General features: G+C 37.8%; 1 pseudogene; it reads left to right on the top strand.

The window, feature by feature from the left end:
• The first annotated feature begins 434 nt into the window (after positions 1-434).
• Positions 435-6,990, top strand: LOC132649577 (immunoglobulin kappa variable 4-1-like; annotated as a pseudogene).
• Positions 6,991-7,730: the final 740 nt, after the last annotated feature.

The raw sequence follows: 7,730 nt of genomic DNA on the forward strand, positions 1-7,730 counted from the left end.
CTTTCATTTTTTCATCTCTTTTCTTCTTTTTTTATGGCATGTTTTCTAACTAATGTTTCTTTTGTTGTTGTTATTTTTTTGAACATATCCTATCATTTCACAAAAACTGGCAATCTGAGATAGCTCTACTAATGTTTCCACAGAAGTCAATTGATTCGAATGTCTTGGATTTTAACCCAGCTCTGCTATTAGAGCACCTAGTACTTTTCTGTTTGAGAGCAGTAAGGCAATCTTTTTCAGTGATTGTTCATGCTCCATGTAATAGTATTTTTGACTGTTGACCAGCTACACTCACAGACACTGCAGAAACATTTGCTTTTGTATTTGCTGACTGCTTTGCATGGGACCCCTACAGCCCAGCCCAGCTGCTGAGAATTTATAAGCCAGGCGTTTGCAGTGAGAGCTGAAATTCATCAGACAGCAGGGAAAGCAAGATGAAGTCACAGACCCAGGTCCTCATATCCCTTCTGCTTTGGGTGTCTGGTGAGAAACTCAATATGTTATAATCTTTGCAGACTCAATTTTTGTAGATAGGAAAGTTAGAGTATACCTGTCTCAATATATCTTATGGACTAATACTCTGACAATATAATAGTATAAAGATGTTAAATGACAAATTTCAACCGTTCTACAGTCTGTTTGTGCTACATTTATGTTTATTGTCTATTCATAATTGCAGGTGCCTGTGCAGACATTGTGATGACCCAGTCTCCCTCCTCCCTGGCCATGTCAGCAGGAGAGAAAGTCACTATCCGCTGCAGAGTCTTTTACACACTGTAATCAGAGAGAACTTTTTGTCCTGGTACCAGCAGAAACCAGGGCAATCCCCTAAGCTGCTGATCTACCAGGCATCCAATCGATACACTGGGGTCCCTGATCGCTTCACAGGCAGTGGATCTGGGACAGATTTCACTCTCAGCATCAGCGGTGTGCAGGCTGAAGACCTGGCAGTTTACTACTGTCAGCAGCATTATGCCTATCCTCCCACAGTGCTTCAGCCTCCAACACAAACCTCCTTGAGAGTCTCCCCAGCTGCCTGCACCACACACAGCCCTGGCCCTGCACACTTCCCCTTTCTGTGTGATAGCAGGTGTGCCTGAAAAAGTGATGAAAAAGTTCACAGAGCCCTATATTAAATTATGAGTTCAATGATTCTTTCGTCTTTTTTTTAAATTATTGATTACAGTTAATTCACTTCATATTCCAGCTGTAGCCCTCTAACCAATCCCTTCTGAATTCCACCCTCAGTCCTCTTCTTCTTTTTCTATGGGCCTCCCCCAGTCCAATGATAGGGGAGGTCCTTCTCCCCTTTCATCTGACCCTAGTCTATCAGGTCTCATCAGGACTGGCTTCTTTGTCTTCCTCTATGGCCTGGTAAGGCTACTCCTCCCTCTGGTGGAGGTGATCAAAGATCCAGCCCGTAACCTTTAGATGAAAATGCAAAAGAGAACTCAGTATTATCTTTGTGTTCCTTCTCTAACACATAACTACAACTCTGCTGCTTCAATATAACAGATTTTCCATTTTACAGTATAGGAGTTCTGATATCCAACATAGCGATGGTGATAGAAAACTTTATTTCAATTAGGAGGTTCTAGACAAGGGTATGTTCTTGGTTTTTCTAGATTTTATATATCACTTCGCTTCCTTCCTTCCTTTCTTCCTTCTTTACCTCCTTCCTTTCTTCCTTGGTGGTGCCCATATCTGCTTGTTTATTCTTTTTCTTTCCATAAACCCTTTAAATTTTTATTACATTTTAGTTTATTATGCTTGTCTGCTTGCATGTGAGTGTGCATTAGTGTGTCTGCATGTGCATATTTATAGGTGCACATATGACATGGCATACTTGTGGAAGTCAGAGGACAATTTAGACCTGAATCTCTTTCCATTTTGTTTCTGGGGTCAAACTCAGGTTTGACATTAGGCTTGGAAAGTGTCTTTGCTGTATGAATTATCTTGCTGCCCCTTAAAGTCTTTTATGGGTGTTAATTCATTGAACACAATTTCATGAAAGCCATGGGTTTCCAATATAACATGTATTTTGAACATATGCACTAACCTTCATTTTGCTTTCACTTTCCTGGTATTTCTTCTTTCCTGTCAGGAGGCATTCAGGGAAAGGGATTCAGGGGACATCTGGGATTTCTGGAAGCAGCTTAGTTTTTATTTTTCTGCAAGTATTTTATTATTCATTCATTATAATTCATCTTATTATTTTATTTTTCATTGCTGACTAATATTCCATTGTGTAGATGTACAACATTTTCTACATTCATTTGTGAACTGTTGCTCAATGTAAGGACTCAAAATTAGGCTAGGAGACACATATGTAAACTGCATGTCTCCCATGTAAAAAACTTTTAAATGCTGACTAGATAAATGTGCCACACTGCTCTGAAAGCCAGCTTATCCTTTCAAAGGTGAGACATTTCCCAGGGGGGAGGGCAAATGTCAGCCATGCCTGATGCAAAAATGACACAGGGCACCTACAGGTGGCAAAGTACAAGCCAGCCTATTAAAGTCCTAAAACTCAAATATTACAATTCCTATGTTTAAAAGGCTGAACCATCCATCCTATATCAAAAAGGGGGCAAGCCAAAAATAGCCACAACCAATGTAAAACTCCAGGTACAAGATGCCTAGGGTATGCTGAGATGATAAAGTAAAGGAGAGCTTACGTAAAGTGTGGCTACAGAGGCATAACTGCACATTCTGTAGAGAATAGGGGATAAGACAGAAATAGTCACAACATATATAAAAACCAATGCCTAAAACTCTAAACAAGTACAAGATGCCTAGGGTATGCTTAAACTCTAAACTAAAAAGGAGTTTATATAAAGTTTACATAAAACATATCTTTTCTATTGCTCAAAGCAACCAGCCAGTCTCTCTAAGGGGAGGCTTTCTCTCGGGAGATAGGTAGCAGCTTGGACAAATACAACAGGCCCCCAAAAGTCTAAAAAAAAGATATTTTGACCGATATAATCTTATTTTGATTTCAACATGATAATGACTGTATGTTCAATAATAACAGTAACTTATATTGCTGATCCCTTTACATGGGAACAACTCTGAAACTGGCTGAGAAATTAAAAATGTCTCTAGCCTGAACTCCAACAACCCATGACCAATAAATCCTTGGCTATAGTATCCTCAAAATTTATTATGCCATTCTTTTAATTGTCATAGATATAGTTGGTTTACAGTTTAGTTTCATCCTGAACATCTCATACATTTATAATTTCAGAACTGTATAATGTCTGTGAGAAGTTGTATGTTTGCAGAACAAAAGGACTGAACACCAGACATGCTGGATCAAAACTGAAAGAAATCCTCCTTCCAGCTGAGACATTGGTATATCTGTTCCAGCATTTTGTATGTTCCAGCATTTTGCTTGTTCCTTCGTCAACTGCTTAAATTTCTGTTTCTTATCAAAGCCTGCTCCCAAGAGACCTTTGAAGAAAGCTACTAATCTCAATTGGTCCAGCATTTTAGACTGTTTCAAACAGGACTTCTATTAAGCCTGAAATTTCTCAATTAGACTGGAATTAACCATTTTTCCCAAATATCTTTGGACATCCTAACAGCAATTCTGCATGTCCAAAATGTCAGCTAGAAGAAATCCATGAGAATGATGTCCAGTTTCCTTAAAGGGGGTTGGGTAGGTTTTTGGTTGTTTTCTGTGGCTATGAATGCTTGTTGTCATTGGGAGATGGTTTTCAATTATTAATGGTCTAATTCAGAGAGAAAACATTATCCTCAGGGATTTCTCTCTTTTAGTTTTTCTTTTTCTTTCTAAAATGGAGAGAAAAGGGGTGAAAAGAAAGAAAAGGGAATACAGGACATATTCTCGGAATAATAAGACAAAAGGTAGATTATTGAATCTACTCATTTTAAGGTTTTATTTGTTATTCTCAAATAAGATTAATTTAACTGTGGAATAGGATTTTGTATATTGATGCCAAAATAAGTCTAATTTTAATACCTTGGTAAATTTTAGAATATTGAAACAAATTAAAAGTTACTTCCAATACTTTCACTGCTATTACCAGCTGCTTAGGGTATTAGGTAATGCAAGTTAATTGCTAGGTACTCAACTCAATAATCATGTAAGTCACTAGTCTTAATTTGTCATAGGAGTACACATCCTAGTTTTAACAGATAGATATGATTTTTGTAGACAGAAAAATTAGGTAAATATAGGTAAGTCTTCAGAAACTTCAGAGACCTAGAGAATATGACATTCAAAAATATCTTTATTATTTTAAAGATTCTTTGACAATGAGAGAGGTCATCTCCTGGCAGCACCCCACCTACCTCAAAGAAGATGATGTGCATCGAAGAACCTCCATGTAGACATGGTTTCAAACGTGGCAAACGAGTCAACAGGACAAAAAGAAAATGCCATTGTTTCCTGACAGACAGAATTCTGCCAAAAAATGAGCAAGCTTAAATGCAGGACAAGTCAGCTGCCAAACTGCCATGACAGGGTAAGCAAGTCCTAAATAGTTCCTGCTTTATATATACAGCTATCCAATATTCTGAGCCAGAAGGTGAAGATGATGTTCCAGTGTTATAGAGAGTTTTGGGTGACTGTTCTGGCTGCAAACTGTCTGTGTCAATTTTTTTTTTTGAAAGCTGCTAACATGCACTTCCTATTTATTCTAGTAACTAATTTTATTCCTTCTCAAGTCTCTCTGCTGGGGTTGAAGACCAAATAGTTACAGTTCCACAATTAAGCTTATGTTGCTTAGAATTTAATAAAATGATATTATATAGCTAATACCATTGAGGCTAATAGTTAATTTAGGTATAGAACACTAAATTAGTCAAGATAGGATAGATAATCAAACACTTTCTCATAAGTTGCCAAATGCAAGAGAACTGGACATTGCACATGTAAATTTTACACATTAGTTTTCATAACTTTAATAGTTATTATTGAATTGAAAGGAAAGGAGTGTTTTCTTGGACTTGAAGGGGAAATGTTGGTACAGTGTTCTTTGGGGATGTGTACCATGTACCCTTGCTCATTCAAATGCTGATTTCTCTGCCCCACTATCTGTTTTCAATAAAGACATTGCATCGTGATGTTTATTCTAAGCATCACCTGTCTCAAGGGTGTGTAAACATGCCACCATTTGTGCTCTGTATTTTCAATTAAATGACCAACCAATGTTGTACAATGGAGAGAATCAAGTGGAACAACCTGGTCAAGAAGAGAGGAGAAGGAAAGGAGCGGAAGGAGTGGGAGAGTAGAGATTGGCAGGACAAGACTTGGAACCACCAAAAGAGATGAATCAGACCTAAGGTGTGACTGAAAGTATAATGGGTAAAATCTGAATGGTAGGAAATTACACGGGTTTGCAGGTTTAGTATGGAGTAACTATTCCCCAGCATTGTACTCTAGGTTAATTAAATAAATCCTAGCTTCTTTGTGGTGATTTGGGTATACAGCAGGTTTAGAAATAACTGCTGCTGCTTAACTAAAAGACAAATTAATAATAAATATTAATATTCAACAACATTGAGGTATCCAAGAGGCAGAAAGACACACGTGGTATATACTCACTTATAAGTAGAAATTAGAAATATAAAATACTAAACATACTAAAATCTGAACACCTAAAGAAGCAGAGCAAGAAAGAGTACCCCGGGTAAGATGATAAATTTTCGTGAGGAAAAGCAAAAGGGACAGACATTGGAGAGGGAGAAAACAGGGAACAGGACAGGAGCCTGCCACAGAGGGCCTCTGAAAGACTGCCCAACAAGGTATCAAAGCAGATGCTGAGATGCAGAGCCAAAGAATGAGCAGAGTGTAGGGCATTGTGTGAAAGAAGGGGAAGATAGAAAGATCTGGAGGAGACAGGAGCTCCACAAAGAGAACAACAGAACCCGAATATCTGGGCACAGGGGTCTTTTGTGAGACTGATACTCCAACCAAGGCCCATTCACGGAAACAGCCTAGAACCCCTGCACAGATGTAGCCTTTGGCAGCTCAGTCTCCAAGTGGGACTGTCTCTGACATGAACTCAATGGCTGGCTCTTTCTTTGGTCATCTCCTACCGAGCAGGGAGCAACCATACCAGGCTATAGAGGAAGACAATGCAGCCAGTCCTGATGAAACCTGATAGGGTAGGGTCAGATGGAAGGGGTGGAATAACTCTGCTATCAGTGAGTTTGGGAAGGAGCATGGGAGGAGATTACAGAGGAATGGCAGGTTTGGGAGTGGATGAGGGTGGAATACAAAATGAATAAACTGTAATTAATAAAAAATAAATAAATTAAAAATGAAAAAGAAAAAACATATAGTGAGCTTTTACTGAAAGAAATATATATATATTGGAGTAGAGAGAAAATTTAACACATTGTGTAGTTTCCACTTTTAATAGAGCTGAGTAAATGTCGTTGCATATATGCATCTCCTTTTGCTGTCTATTCATTTGCTGACACACATTTCATTGATAAGGTTTATGCTATTGTAAATAGTGCAGCAGTAAATACGGGCATGGGAATATACACATGTTGTGCTGTTTTTCTTTGTTCAAGAACATGCCTAGGGCAGGGTTAGATGTATTATATAGAAGTCTCAAGTTTAACAATCCTCCACATGATGTCTCCAGGGGCTGTGCTAGTGTGCAGTCCTTTAGAAGCATACACTGCTTGCTTTGTCTTTATAGGTTTACCATTATCTATAGCTGCTTTTATGATTTACTTTTTATTAGTTACTCAAATGAAGTGATTTTTATGTTTTTTTCTTTGGTTTCTATCTCACTGTCAAAAATGAGAAGAATCTTTAGGCCACAAAATGTCATCTAAAAGCACTACCCATCTTCAGAAGAATACATTATGTTGATATCCTGGAACTTTCCTTACCTTTACTCACATCTGTTCATTTAGAAGAGAATGGACAATGTATGTTCTTCTGCTCCATATTGTCAGGCAGAGGATGGTGTAGCTGAAGGCACCATTAAGGCTTTGCCTGGATGAAACTGTGATTCCCAAAGGTTATAGAACTCATCTATAATTATCAATTTTTCTTTCACACAAATCCAGAAAATTTTCAGTGATGTTCAAAAGACAAGTAAAACATGATGGCAGTTAGACCTTCTAAGTATGGAGGTTTTCATTTTAGGTTAAGGCACTCTAAGAGGAGATAATTTTACACCATAATAAATGATGACAACCTCAGCCTCCATTCTGCTGATTATGAGAATGAAATATGCATGTTTCTTGACCCATTGCCACAGAGGCTGTCAAGATCTCTAGGGTCCAGTTTGGAAATGTATGGATCAGTATCTGTGGCCCATGCCTGGTTTGTATGTTGGAAGTGTAACATCCTCTATGAAATGTTCAACACAATGTCAGGCATATAGTTCTATAAACTTGGTGTAGAAGACAAACATTAGTGCATAAATCATAAGAATACTATTTTAAAACATTTTGTATTGTGTAAATTTATAACCTTTATAAAAGAAAATCTGCATGTTAATAACATGGATGTGGCTGCTTATTTTTATAGAAGGATTTCACCATGTCTCATATTTGATTTTGTACTGTGTAGTTCAAATTTAACATATATCAGAGTAGATAGGTAATGTGAATGTAAAGTCAACAATGCTAAGATTGCTGCTTCACCTAAACATACTGAAGAAAATGGCAGAAATATGTTTAGGCGCATTTCAGGACAAATTGGAAATTCTGTTGTTTCTCCATGCATATCTTCCCAT

The sequence above is a fragment of the Meriones unguiculatus genome, chromosome 20, assembly GCF_030254825.1.
Source record: "Meriones unguiculatus strain TT.TT164.6M chromosome 20, Bangor_MerUng_6.1, whole genome shotgun sequence".
NCBI classification, from domain to species: domain Eukaryota; kingdom Metazoa; phylum Chordata; class Mammalia; order Rodentia; family Muridae; genus Meriones; species Meriones unguiculatus.